The sequence below is a fragment of the Dromiciops gliroides genome, chromosome 6 (assembly GCF_019393635.1).
Source record: "Dromiciops gliroides isolate mDroGli1 chromosome 6, mDroGli1.pri, whole genome shotgun sequence".
Lineage (NCBI taxonomy): Eukaryota > Metazoa > Chordata > Mammalia > Microbiotheria > Microbiotheriidae > Dromiciops > Dromiciops gliroides.
In genome coordinates this window covers 268,452,071-268,467,635 of record NC_057866.1, presented here as the reverse complement: position 1 = coordinate 268,467,635, position 15,565 = coordinate 268,452,071, and positions in this window count along the sequence as shown.

The following is a 15,565-nucleotide window of genomic DNA, read 5'->3' as shown; positions in this document are numbered from 1 at the left end:
AAGTGGCTAGATGCAATCAGGAGAGTAATTGGCAAACACTGCAATTTTCCAAATATTATCCTATCCTATCTCCTTTATTTCTTCCATTCTAGACTGAGTTCACTGGAGAAGTTAGAATCAGAAGGTCTGAGTTCAAATTCTATCTTTGTATCTGATTTATAACCTGCATATAATGTATGAATTGGGAGAATCTAGTTAAATATAAATAATATCATAGATTTGTAGTTTGAGGGGACCTTAGAGATCAATTTCAACCAACTCATTTTACAGGTGAGAAACTGAGGTAAGAGAGGTTAAGTGACTCACCAAAGGTCACTAAATGGTAAAGTCAGGATTCAAACCCAGGTCTATTAATAGCAAGCCTACTATTTTCCCCACTGAACTACACTGCCTACTAAAACACTACTTCCCTTACTTATAAAACAAAAAGGTTTGTTCTAGATACTCAACCTTGGACTCTCTACTACCTCCTGATATCTTCTGTAGTATCTCTCAGTGACATCAAAAGATGATGGTGGGAGGCAGCTAGGTGGCACAGTGGATAAAGCACTGGCCCTGGATTCAGGAGGACCTGAGTTCAAATCCGACCTCATATACTTGACACTTATTAGCTGTGTGACCCTGGACAAATCACTTAACCCTCATTGCCTGGCCAAAAAACAAAACAAAACAAACAAACAACAACAAAAAAAGATGATGGTGGAGGTGGGAAGAGCAGGAGATAGGGAAAGGGAAGAGGAAGAAGAAGGGTTTTTTTGGTTGTTGGTGGTTTTTTAAGTTTATAGGTTTTAGAAGTAAGGATCTTTGGTTGTAAATAGTTTTGGGAAGAGTAAATATTTTCCACCTGACATTGGAGAAATCCTGCAGAAGTCTGAATAAGCCTTTTTCAAGGCCTTGGATTCAGTGACTTCCTCTGGCTTCAACCTTTATCTTCCTTTATTAAAAGTTTGCAAAGACAAGGTCTAACTATTTGAGATCTTGCAAAGCACCCGGCAATGATTTCCTGACTATTGACTACTAAAATTAATGTTAGAAACTTCTCAATAACATGGATGCTGAGAAAAGATCACATTTCACATCCCCAGTGAAACTCTCAGGCTATGTCTGAGACAGTGGCAAGAAGACTGAAATAGGAATTTGAGGACTCTTAAGATCCAGTACCAGCTCTGACTTGGGCCTCAGTTTCCTCCCCTGTTCATGACTTTCAAATGTAAAAAATTGGTGGCAGTTTGGGGCAGCTAGATGCGCAGTGGATAGAGCAGCCGGCCCTGGATCAGGAGTACCTGAGGTTCAAATCCGGCCTCAGACACTTAACTCTTACTAGCTGTGTGACCCCGAAGGCAAGTCACTTAACCCCAATTGCCTCACTATAAAAAAAAAAAAAAAAAAAAAAAAAAAAAAAAAAAAATTGGGGGCAGCTAGGTGGCGCAGTGGATAGAGGACCGAGGTCCCTGGATCAGGAGTACCTGAGTTCAAATCCAGCCTCAGACACTTAACACTTACTAGCTGTGTGACCCTGGGGCTAGTCACTTAACCCCAACTTGCCTCACCAAAAAAAAAAAATGTTAAAAATTTGTATGGCACTGAGTTGAAAGGATCCTATTGACTAGCAATGCCCCAGAACTCATCCAACCACATTCTGTTGTTTATCAACGTTGTAGGGTAACAAAAGCTGTTATAAAAGCACATTTCACACACAACCTTGTAGGCATCTATAAACCTTGAGAGGGACAAATGGGTATGCACCAGGTGTCAGTGGTCTTTTGTAATGAGCTGCAGCAAGCAACTGCAAACAGGTTATTGATACAGAAAAGGGGTGGGAGGTTGTAGGGCTGGGGAGGGGCAGCTTGTGGTCATAAATACCCTTTCCCAATTAATGCTATTCACCTGAGAAATAATCCAGGCAACCTGCTGCTTTATTACACCATTCCCCGCCCCCCTGGAAGGCTGTTAGCACACCTCAGTTTCAAAGGACAGAGAAGAAAGGAAAAGCAACAAACAAAAATCTCCCTTTTAGTTTGAGTTTTATGTTTTACACTGTGAACTTACCAATAGCCTTCACCTGCTTATTTGCCCTGGAACCCTCAAGTTTCTTATTCAGCACACACTGGATCCCAAGGGCTGTCTTCTTAGTGGAGACAAAGACATCTCTTCATAGCTACAGAAGCTCATTTGAAATGCACAAATGAGCAGGACTGGTCTGCTTTCTTGTAATGTTCACAACACTGGTACAATGAAGATCAAGAATATAAGATATATATATTTATACACACCTTTATCTGTATATATGCACACATATGTATACACATGCAGGTGCAGTGTGTGGCCAACAAAAATATACGTGTATATTTGTGTATATAGTAGGATTTAAAAGTTAAAAAAAAAACAAAAAGTATGAGAGTCTGCTTATAAACTGAATTGTAAAGTTTTTTTTTTTTAAATGATAGGTCTTGCTCCTATGATCATGGATTTATAGCTGGAAAGGACTTTGAAAGTCTTCTCGTCTCACCTCCTCACTTGACAGATAGGAAACTGAGACTAAGACAGGTCATACAGCTAGTAAGTATCTGAGTCTTGATTTGAACCCAGGTCTTCCTGATGCCAAATCCAGAACTCTGTACTTTTAAAAAAAATTTTTTTTGGGGGGGTGAGGCAATTGGGGTTAAGTGACTTGCCTAGGGTCACACAGCTAGTAAGTGTTAAGTGGCTGAGGCCGGATTTGGACTCAGGTCCTCCTGACTTCAGGGCCAGTGCTCTATCTACTGTGCCACCTAGCTGCCCCTACTTTTCTTTTTTAATATACCCTTCCTTATTCCCATAACCAGACAGCCATTCCTCATAATAAGCAACTGAAAAGAAAAGGAAAGAAAAACAATCAAAATAACTAGCTGTTCAGCAAAACTAACCAACAGCAAATCTGACACTGTATGTAATGCTTTATACCCGTAGTTCTCCACCTCTGCAAAGAAGGGAGTGAGGTAAATTCTCATTTCCTTTGGGACTAAACTTGAGAATCATGACTACACTATGGCTACATTTGTTGTTGTTGTTGTGGTTGTTATTATTATTTCCATCTACATTGTTGTAGTCATTGTGAATATTGTTTGTTTTTTTATTTCTACTTCACTTTGCATCAGTTCATAGAAATCTTTCTATGGTTCTCTGTGTTCATCCTCATTGTTTCTTATGGTATAGTGATATCCCATTACATTCATGAATCACAATTTGTTCATACATTTCACAATTGAAGGGTACCTACTATCTCCAGCTCTGTTACTACAAAAAGTGTTGCTTTGAAGATTTGGTTATCTAAATACCAAATATATATCTAAAGCAGTTTTCTCTTTATTTTCTATTTTCTTAGGGCAATGGTTCTCAAACTCAGATTCTCAGAATCTCCTAACGATCTTATTTTTTGTTCAAGAATGCTGCTGGGTTTCATAATGGCATTGGGTGTATAATGTCCAAGTACCTGTGAGATAAAAACTTGATATCAAAGATAGACGTTGGCAGCTCCAGGGTGAAAGAGATAGAACTTATTTAAAGGAAACTTACTTATGGGGGGAAGGGAGGGGAGTGTCTGTGATGGCTAGCAGATGCAATGTGAATTCCCATCACCCTTCTTTGATATTTATACATGTAGGTTATATAAGTACACTTGACAGAAAGCCTTTGTGAAAGTCCAAATCAGAAGCATAGGGACATGTGCACAGGAGGTTGATTGGTCAGAAATTTGTATGATTTTCCCATGCTTGGTTAGGATACAACTGAACGGTTTTTGCATGGGAAAAGAAGCAAATACACAGAGCCAACAGAGTAGGGCGGTTAAATAACAGTCACCAATATAAGTAGTCTGGGATTGGGATCCCACACTCCTATACTTCCCTGGGAAACTACTGATAAGAAAGTCTACAAAACTGTCAAGGACAGGCTAATGATATAACGGTGTGCTTGTAAGATGTGCATGCACACATACCTCCCCTTAGGTACAAGGTGAAGGGGAGGTCAGCTTTTTCCTTGTGAGACCCAGTCATACAAGTAAAGCCATGGTACCTTATAGATGTGAAGAGCTTTGGCTTAGTTCAGTTAGATCTATCAATATTTGCCACATTACAAATCGAAAGGCAGTATTATGGAAATACTTTTGATCTTGTGGATCCAGGACTTCTGCCTTAGAATATATGTCTAGGGGCAGCTAAGTGGCACAGTGGATAGAATATCAGCCCTGAATTCAGAAGGACCTGAGTTCAAATCTGGCATCAAATGCTTGACACTTGCTAGCTGTGTGACCCTGGGCTAGTCACTTAACCCCAATTGCCTCACCAAAAAAAAAAAAAAAAAAGAATATATACCTACATACCTATATGAAGTTAGATGTCTAGATAAAAGGATATGGACATTTCAATCACTTTTTTAGCATAAGTCCAAATTGTTTTCCTGAATAGTTTGAAGAAAGGAAGGAAGAAAAGAAGGAAGGAAAGAAAGAAGAAAGGAAGGAAAGAAAGAAAGAAGAAAGGAAGGAAGGAAGGAAGGAAGGAAGGAAGGAAGGAAGGAAGGAAGGAAGGAAGGAAGGAAGGAAGGAAGGAAGGAAGGAAGGAAGGAAGAAAAGAAAGAAGAAAAGAAGGAAGGAAAAACAAGCAACCATTCAGTGTATTAGGGTGCTTATCATTCTATAAGCTATCATTCTCATTCTTCGCTATCTTTGAAAATTACAAAGTCATTTTAACCAAAATAAAAACAGAAAATAAAATAAAAAAAACATGGATACTAATCCTAGATTAATTCCTAAGGGCATCTTTCATCATTATAGATTTTTTACTCTACACTTGGAATTTTCTTTCCATGAATCTAATCACAGTACTCATCTTTTAGTAGAAAGAAATTTAAATAGAAATTTCCTTAAGAAACAAAACATTGGATCTACTTTATTGTTGCTTTATCACCCTTTTACATAAACTATTAATTATTAATTAATTATTACATTAACTATCTCTTCTAATTTTAAGAAAAAAACCCTACAATAAAAACCAATTAAACAAAAAAAATCTGACATGGAGACTGTAAATCATTATGTGTGCAATATTCTGTCCTACTAGTCACTCACCTCCATACTGAGAAAGAGGAGGTATGTTTCATTATGTTTCCTCTAGGATTTTTACTGGGTTTTTTTTAGTTATTTAAAGTGATCTTTTAAGTTACATCATAGTAGTCACTATCTTCATTGTTCTCTCACTTCTGTTTCTTGCTTTCTAATTATCCAAATTTATTTGAACAGATGTTCCCACATTTTTCTGAATTCCTGGTGTCCAGCATTTCTCACCCTAACACCCACCCACCCTAGACCTGTGATTTCATTTATATAGGGAAATACCAGTGAAAACTTTTAACAAATACAGAATTGCAACTATTCTTCAACTTACCATCCTAGAGAGATGACTGAGAAATGACTTGTCTGGGACATATGTCTAATATATATGGGAAACTGAACCTGAACCAACCTAAGTTTTCATGCTCTGATATTCTATCCACTGTGCCATGATGCCTTATCATTTCTTCATGCTCAATACCATTTCATTACATCCACATATCATAACTTTTATGTCTATTTTCCAATCAATGGATTCCCTTTTGAGTCCAGGTTTTTGGCTGTAACAAAAGGCGATGCTATTTGTTTTTTATTAAAATTTTGTTTCCATTTCTGTTTTCTTGTACTTGCTGGGTTGATATGTTTGGAAAATTTAGTTATTTTCTGGCATAATTCCAAATGGCTTTTAAGAAGTGTTGAACCACTTCATAATTCCACCAACAATTCATCAGTGTTTGTGTCTTTATTGATTGCTCCTACTTTTTGTGATGTTTGCCAATTTGCCTAGCAAAAACAAACAAAAAACAAAGAGAAACTCTCATGCAGACAAAGCCTAAGTATTACTTTAATTTACACTTTTCTATTAATGATATAGAACATGTTTTTAATTGAAATTTCAAAGTAACACAAGGAACAAATTGATATTTTTCTAAAAGTTACATGGTAAATCCATTTTGGTGAATTTCATTATAAACTGAAGTATAGAAATGGGGAAAAAAACCCTTGTATTTACTTTTTTCCCTTAGTTTACAAAAATCCTTTTAAGAAGTTCTAAGATGTTTCTGAAGTACATTTAGATCTGTAACAGGTACACGGCAGGTACAAGAGACATGATTGGGAGAAATTTTCATTCTTATTGGGAGCTAAGGGTAACTCCTTCATATGGACCAGTCCAGACTCAAACTAGGCTGGTGATTCACCACTGGAATTGAAATTGAAAGAGACATTCGTAGACCATAAAATGTGAACAAGCAGGTTTGCTTAACAATTACATGGAAAGGATATTCAGAAACCATAATGTTGTCGCAATTGGGCACAACTCTTCATACCTTCACATTTGGCATGGTTGTATACTGGTTACAAAGGACTTACATGTTTGGATTCCCATGACGGAAGAGTTCCATTAAGCCTAATGTTGGTTGTTTGTTGTGCTTTGTTCTAGAAGAAGAACAAAATGATATTACTATGTTGGGGACAAGGTACATACAGTATATCTGATTTTGGTTGTTCAGACTAATATCAGCGCAGAAGGCTCTACCACAGGTTGGTCACAAATAATCTAAATGAATATTTGGAGTAGAGATGGTTCTAAATTTGTTTATCTTGTGCTTCTTTTGAACTCCTGCAATTCTTCTTTGCTTATAGATTATAGTGCCTTCTTTGATGTGGGCACACCATATTGGATAGTCCTATTCCAGTGTTTCCCACTGGTGACTAGGAAAGCACAAAAGCATAGTCCATTACCCAGAACCTGGGCAAGCATGCCAATGTGAAACTGATGTACAATACTGATGCACTTCTCTGAGAACTTTCCTCAAGCCCTCACAACTAATAGTATCAAGGACCTTCATTAGATCAATGAATGCTGTGTACAGACCTCTGTTCTGCTCCTGCCATTTCTCCTGGAGTTGTCAAGCAGTAAACACCATATCAACTGATCCTCAGCCCTTTCTGAAGCCAAATTGGTTCTCAGGTAGCTGACTATTTTGTAGGTGAAGGATCAGTCTATTAAAGAAGATTCTGGCAATAATCTTACTTGCAATGACTAAGAGAAAGCTCTTCCTGTGATTGTCACAGGACAACCTATTTCCTTTTCCTTTTTTAGAGATGGACAATTGAGGCATCCTTGAAGTTGTGGAGGGCAGGTAACCTTCTCTTGCCATATAACCCAGAAAATTTCAGTTACCTTTTGTCTGAAGAGTAGACTCCCTGACTTGTAAATCTGAGATGGAATAGAATTAGCACCAGGCACTTTGTCACAGAAGAGAAGCCTAATGACATTCAAAGCCTCTTCTTCAGTTGAAAGTTTGGTTAAAAGGGATTGACTTCAACCTGAGGTATGCAATCAATGACTTCAACATTGATTGATGATGGTGTGCTCAGAACACTATGGAAGTGTTCAGCCCCTCTCTCTAGGATCATGTTCTAATAACTAATCAGTGTGGTTCCATCAGCATTCAGTATTTGAGATATATCATTGGTCTTTAGTCTATAAATAGCCATCAGGGTATAATAAAAGTGTTTTGGATTGTTATTATAAGCATAAAACTGAATTTCATTTGCCTTCTTACTAAGCCAAGAATCCTACACCTTTTGTACTTTGCTTTCGATGGAGTTACATGCTGCCTTCTTAGACATGGACAACTTATCCTGCTGGTAAATCCTATAGAGTTCTCATTTTTTTTTTGTTTAGCAGCCTTTGAAGCAGAAAAAAGATATGCCCCCTGAAAGAAGTGAATCAGAAATGCCAGGCTTCACTACTCTCTTGAGAAGTACCCCATGCTGTTTTTACTTATCTGATCTATGAGGGCAGTTATGTCAGTCAGTCAGTCTTCACCGTGAACTTTCCAATGTTAAGTGGTGATGCAAAAGAAGCAACAAGAACAGCAGGGCCACAGCACAGATGACAACATGCTTTCAAAGTCACATTCATTATGGGCCATCCAGGAATATAGGATTGCTACAGAGTCATCTAAGGTATTTTCTTTTCTATATAGGTTTGCCTTCCTCCATTTTATTAGGAAGCAAGGCAGTCTGAAGAAATTCCAATTTTTTTTCCTCTCCAAAGTCTAGAACCACCCAAATGGAAGGAGACCTATAAAAGGATAGAACTTGAACTCTATTCTTACAGTATATGGCTCCTTCTGAAGGAGCAGAGCATATGAAGCCCCAACAATTCCACATAAGGGATAGGCTAAGGAATGATCAGAGAGAGAGAGAGAGAGAGAGAGAGAGAGAGAGAGAGAGAGAGAGAGAGAGAGAGAGAGAGAGAGAGAAAATGGAAATTCTGTCCAGAGGGATCCCATTCACCACAAACTAATCTTGAAGGTTAAAACCATCAGAATCCACTAGATTAGAGAACCTTCCTCCTTCCTAGTGTAATATAGATTCTACAGATGTGGCTTCTGAGTGTGAAACACCTAAAACTAGTAGGAAGGGGCATGACAATGCAGTTGTTTCAAAAGTACATTCTACTGCCAATGTGTAACCCTGCTTCTACTCCTTCATCCTTGGGTAGATGGTGGTCAGGGGCTTAGCCACTCCGTATTCCTCTGGCAGTCTTTAGTGTTCCTACATTCTAAATGACAGCAACTAAAAGGCTATGATGGGCCAGCCTGTGTTGTTGTCCTGCTAGGATCCTTGTGGCTCCCGACACTGGTACTCACATATTTCCTCTATTGTTGCCTGTTTCACTGCACATGCTACCAAAGCTTTGTGCTGTCAGTTTTGCTGATCACTTTTCTGGGGCCTGGCTGCTTCTAGGACCCACTGTCTGTGCCTGGGACATTTTATACTCTGTTGGGACATGTGGACACTTCTCTCTGCTCCACACTTCTTCCTGAAAACCAGGACAACAGCAGCACTGGCTGAAGATACGTACTTTGATAAGGTCGGGAATGGTTAACCAATTTTGTTCAATTCCTTGTAGCCTTTTCTAAAACGGGGCTATAGGATTTAATAGAAGACTCCAGATCTGGTCCTAACAAGGTGATACAAGGGGAGTTGGTAGAATGAAACACTATCCTCCTTCATCTATCACCAAAGAGAACATAGGTTTTACCCTTCCTGGGACCCGTATCATTTGATAACACAGGATGGCCCAGGCAACTCAAAGAACTTTCATTTGACTCTACCCACCAAAATTGGCATGGAGGTTATTGTAAATGACCATACAGGTATTGGGTTCCCACTATTCATGATACCTTTTGCCATATTAAACTCACCTTGGTTTACTCCTAGAATTGGGGATCAAATATCTCAATTCCACCTGAATAAAATGCCCTTTCCCTTGATCTTACCCCTCAAATTACTGGTAAAAATAGAGACTCTCCAATATTCCTGTTGGGAGTCTGTTGGAATGATAGAAACCTAGCTGCTGGTGTCCAGCATCCCCTTATGCATGTGATACTTCCCCCCTTTCAGGCTGTTTACTCAGGCATATGACCTTTGTACCCTCTTGGACTTATAGGGATTTGGATAGATTGGCATCACTAAATGAGATAGGGACTTAAGGGGGTATCTTAGACTGAGGTGATGTTGAAGGGCTCTTATAACCTCATCATCTATATCATGATACAGTTTACTTGGCACCCTCTCCAGGCTGGTCATCAATCTCTACCTTAGCAACACCATCTTTCAAGAGCTATGTCCAAAGTTCCTTCTAAAAGAGGTTGTCATCACCTTCTCCCCACTGAGAAGAGTGGCAAGCAGCGTGCTTCATCATGCCATCTCCAAAGTGCCCCAAACTCTGGTTTACTAAGGCAGCCACTCTCAATGCTACAACCATCCCATTCTCTCAAATTTCAGCAGTTGGTCTGCCCATATCCATATGGTAGTGTAGTATGGGAAGCCCAACAACTTTATGCCACTCAGAGCTCTACCCTGAAGCCAATGTCTAATTGCCCCCAATTCCAACTTGTAATAAGTCTTTGGAGCTGTGGTAGGAGAGCATAGAACAAGTTCACCAAATTCATATCTTAGGGATTTAAGCCTATTTCACCATATCAGGCCAGAAGTTTGGTAGCTCTAGGGCCCAATCAAACCACTTGATATATCAAGTTGCCATATGGCCCATGACTTCTCCCCTTCAACCAGGTCAGCTCCAAGACCATTCCAAGTCAAATCCTTTCAGCTATATGAAATCTTCTAGACCCAGAGAAAATCTTGACATTCCTTAAATTTTTTTTGCAATTCTCCCCAGCAATGAATGAATGTGCTTGTTTTATTACCCTGCCAGAATTGGATTTGCTCCCCTCTGAATATAATGACTATGCATCAGTACCTCAATGTTGGTTATATATGAAAAGGTAAATAAAAATTCATTTTAGTGGTGGAGATACATTTTGGACAGAGTCCAACCATCAGATTGATCAAGAAAAGCCTTTTGAAGAAAGTTCTACCTATACTGAGCTTTGAAGGAAGACATTTTCCAGACAGAGAGATATGAGAGCATTTTAGACATGGGATGAGAACCACTTCTTTCAAAGGCACAGAATCAAGAGATAGAATGTCAAGTATAACTAGCCAAATTTACCCTGGAACATGGCATGCATGAGGGAAGTAATATGAAATCAGCCTACAGAAAACAGTTGTGAGGATGAGTGGCTTTAAATGCCAAATAGAAGAGGAGCAATATGAGTCTCTTGAAGAGGGAGATAACAGTGCAAGCTGTGCTATAGTGAGATCAATTTAGCAGGAGAATAAAGAGTCGGTTGGAGAGAGGAGAGCCTGAACTTTGGGAGACCAAATTTGGAGATTAATGAAATAGAGAGAGTCCATGGTCTTCTAGCTTCTCTGGGTTCTCAGGAGCAGTACTCTAGCTCAAGGCATCATCACTCAATCAATAGGGATTTCACATGTCTTTTCATACCCACAGAGTTTTCTGTTATCTGCAAAAGACTTCTCTCCTCTATACTTTTTGCCAACCTTCCCCCTCCCCCTCAGTTTTGGAGCATTCAGCTTTCTCTGGTGGTCAACAGATCATAGAGGTTTGCCTTTAATTATGGGGTCAGGGAGCTCTTTTTTAATATGGCTCAGTTTTTTTCCCCTTTAGGAATTATGATGAGATAAAGTCAAGAGCTTTCCAGGATTGTCTTTCTGAAAAGAATTCAAGTGGCTGAGATTAGGGAAGATATTCACCCCATTACTTAAATCAGGCTTTGAATTTCCATCCATGGGAAATAAGTGGACTTATATAGAATTTAAACTTGTACTTTGCTCTCATTTAGCCAACAACCCTTGATGGAGAAATAATTAGAAATATCTTTGTATAATTAGAATAGGGTCAATCCAATGGATGTGCAAATTCTAAATATGCTGTATAAATTGTATTCAGAAGACATGTGGGGATTAGAGCAAGAATTTTTTTAAAAGCATGGGAATTTTTCACATGAAAGATGCATATGCACATTGGTGATGTGTCTGCTAAATAATTTAGTGCAGTAATGCTAATGGTGAAACATACTACATTTAAAACACAGAGGCCCCAATACAAACTTTCTTATCTTTAAAAATGCCTCCTTGTGTCAGAGGTGAATATCGAATGAACCCCACAGCAGAAGTCTGTAGCTCTTTGCTCTACCAATTTCTCTAAACACTTTAGTAGAGATCATAACACGCAATCATTTATTGGGACCATCTAGGAGGTGCTAGTGAAATTGGTTACAGTTCCATTATACAAATTATAATCTCCTGAAAAATTAGAAATGTACATGCCAGCAAAGGCTATCAGTGGGAAACGGGTTTTCCCACTGACAATCTCCAAACAATGAGTGGTATTTATATGCCAGAGCAGAACTGGATAGGCATTACCCAACTGCCTATTTTAAAACAAAGCCAACATAAGCTTATCATACTTATTACAGCTGGAAATCTCAGATTACTCTGTTACCTCTTGAGAAGCATCATCTACAAAGTTCACATGACTTTCATATAGCTTTTGACTTTCCCCATGACAGATTTTTTTCCCCAGCATCATGTCCGTCGCCCCACTGTCTTACCCTGGCAGGTTTCAGAGATTCTGGATTTTGCCCAACAATGCCCTCTGTAGCTCCCAGCTGTTTGCTTATTTTCAAGAGGCTAAAAATCTTTGCTTGTTCATTATGGAATATTTGTTGCCTTATGTATCTTCCATAGCTTCAAGTCTCCAGGCTTCAGAATTTCTATTTGTAACTTGTATATAAAACGGACTTTACTTTACAGCCAATAGGCGTTAAATATAAGATGAGACAGACTCATGTGGGTGACAAGTGTAGATATGCCCCCCCAAAAGGAGACTTATTTCTATTTGCTCCTCAGCAAAGTATTCATTTGGGTTTCTGTGTGCATTTTGTTTCATTTCATTTTGTTTTGTTTTGGGTTCTGTTCTATAATTTTCTTGGTAAGAGGAACTCACAGTGAGGAAACTCTGCTACCAATGCAGGTCTATTCCTACATGGCAACTCACAGCCTTGGATGGTTGCCAAAAACACTGACATGTTAAATGAGTTGGTCTCGGTCACATAGACAGTGTACGTCAGAGGCAAAGCTTGGACCCAGGTCTTCGGACTCTGAGGCCAGCTCTCTGTACATTATGCCACTTCTCTTGTCAAGGACTAGTGGTAATAGTTGGCCTCTAAGGTCCTTTCATCTCTGGGATTCTATGACTCTATATGTTCATATTAATACAATCTCCTGGGGAATATACTGTACTCAGAAGTATACTGAACTCGGAAAGTTACAATAAGCAAGTATGGTTTTCCCAAATATACTAGTCTTTGTGAGTTTACATTGGCTAAATCTCTTCAACCTGGAAAAGAATTCTGATTGTATAAACCATTTCTAGGGCAGGTGTAAAAACCATGCCCTCCATTGGGATAAGGGGAAGAGTACAGTGAATGGGAGACAAACACCAATGGCATTGTCATGACACGTGGGCAGGATACAGGAGGATAAGAGGAGCTAACCTCAGACCATCATTTGGTAGTTTCCTATCTTAATGAATTATTCTTGTTAACGAGTTAATCTATGTTGTTTCTAACACTGGGCAGAATGCAAATGCTTGCTGTTAGCACCCTCAAAATCCCAGTGCCCTGGAACAAAGTCCAAGTTGACCAGCCCTTGTTATGGCTCTTTAAGGGACTTTCCATCTCTTTCTATTCAATGTTTGTTTGGAGGAATCCTTATAGGGAAAGCACACATTCTAAGACCATCTTTCCATTGCTCTTTATATTAAATAATTTTGTTGACTGGAACAGAAACTTTTGCTCTGTTGGGCAGTCTATACGTCTAATATTTATCTTTTGGAGATTAAGTGTGGAGTAGTGGAAAGGACTTGGGATTTAGAGGTAGGTGGAGGCTCAGTTTATGGAACAGTGGACATGGAGTCAGGAAGACCTGAGTTCAAATCCTGTTCAAACACTTACTAGCTATATGACCATGGGAATGTTACCTAATCTTCCTGGCCTTCAGTTTCCTCATTTGTAAAATGAGGGCAATGATAGCACCCACCTCCCAGGGTTATTGTGAGGATTAAGTTATATTTATAAACTACTTTACAAATCTTAAAGTGTTATATAAATGTTAGTTATTATTATTAATTTCTATGTGTCTACTTTTATAATTCACCGGGCCATAGGAATTGTGAATTATAAGGGATCTGAAATCAGAGGTAGCATGCCATTGTGCCCTGGACCTGGAAATAGGACCATCTGGGTTCTGATTCCAACTCAAATACACATGAATTGTATGACCGTGGGAAAATAATATAACTTGTCTCTGTATGCCTCAATTTCCCTACTTATCAAATGAGGGGTTTGAACTCAATAGACTCTAAGGGCCCTGCTAGCTCTAAACTCTCCTGATACATTTTCCAGAATCCTTTTCCTTTTCACATCTAGGTTCTTCATCTGAAACAATGGGACAAATTCCATACTACTTAGCTCAAAGGATTATTATAAGGATCAATAAAATAGTTTATATATATATATATGTGTGTGTGTGTGTGTGTGTGGTGTTGTGTATCTATATATCTATTTGTATGACACAGTAGTGTGAGTTATTATTTTCTATACTACATTGAGGGTTAAAAGAAAAGAGTAGGGGCAGCTAGGTGGCGCAGTGGATAGAGCACCGGCCACTGGAGTCGAGGAGTACCTGATTTCAAATCCGGCCTCAGACACTTAACACTTACTAGCTGTGTGACTCTGGGCAAGTCACTTAAACCCCCAATTGCCTCACTAAAAAAAAAAAAAAAAAAAGAAAAAGAAAAGAGTAAAGAGGAAGAAGGAAAAAATATCAATTTTCCCATTAAGCGATTGATCTAGGCAGGCAATTATTTTCCAGGTCCAGAAACAACATTGAGTTTTACATTTTTCATTTTAACTATCTATAAAACAAAATGGAAATTGCCAGCTCTTATGAATGCTGTCAATGACTATGATGGCATGATCAGTTAAGAGGGAAATTGGCTGAGTCCTAATTTATAATAAGATAAAGGAAGCTCACCCACAAAAGTTTCTTAGAGTGGCTATTCAGTCTGAATCCTGCTGTTTACTTAGATAAACACAAAAGCTTTTTCTTCCTTTTCAGATATTTTTAATTTAAAGAAGCCTACCAATGAGAAATCAATATCAAATTGACTTTTTCAAAGTAACCGCCCTTAGATCATTATATCAAACAGAATTCTCAGCTTTCCCTTTATGGATGCTGCCCAATGAGTGATATGATGATGGGCTTTCTCTAGGTGACATTTTGATAAATTGCTGCTGTAATTCTAATATTATTGGTATTTAGACTGTGGATTTTCAGAGCCAGAAGGAACTTGAAGGTCATCTAACCCAACCTGCTCGTATTACAGATGAGGCTGCTGCTGAAACCCAATGGATTAAGTGAATTGCCAGAGATCACATAGCTGATTAGAGGAAAAGCTTAGTAGGAAAACTCAGATTTTTCTGATTTCTTGCAAGTGTGAACCATATTACATCTACTTGAAAGATTTATTTCTAATTACCCAACGTAATGTCATAATGAGAATGATTTAACTATTATATGGTAACGTAAATTTATTGAATGATTAACGCACAGTACTTCTTTCGGAATATGTGCAATTACCGTATCCATTTCTTGAATGAGAAAACTGAGACCTAGAAAAATGAAGGGAATTACCCCAACACCCATAGCTGCCATAGTTGGAGTCAGGGCTCATACTCAGGCCTTCTGACTTTAAGCATTGTTTTTTTTCCCATTCACCAGGCCAGGAATGTCATGGAAATGCCCAAAGCCCCAGACAGGCAAAAGCTAAATTTTACTCTGAACTTTGCCTCAGATACTACCCCTGGACATTGAAACAACTACAGGGGGCCTCATGCTGCTATAGTCTAATATTGCTGGGGGTGGGATATATGTCCTGGTTGTGTGTCATCAACATCCATCTTATGGGCCTAATTTCGGAGCTTGAGCCTTCAGTGAGTGATGGTCCCAGTATTTCCTTGGGTCTAAATT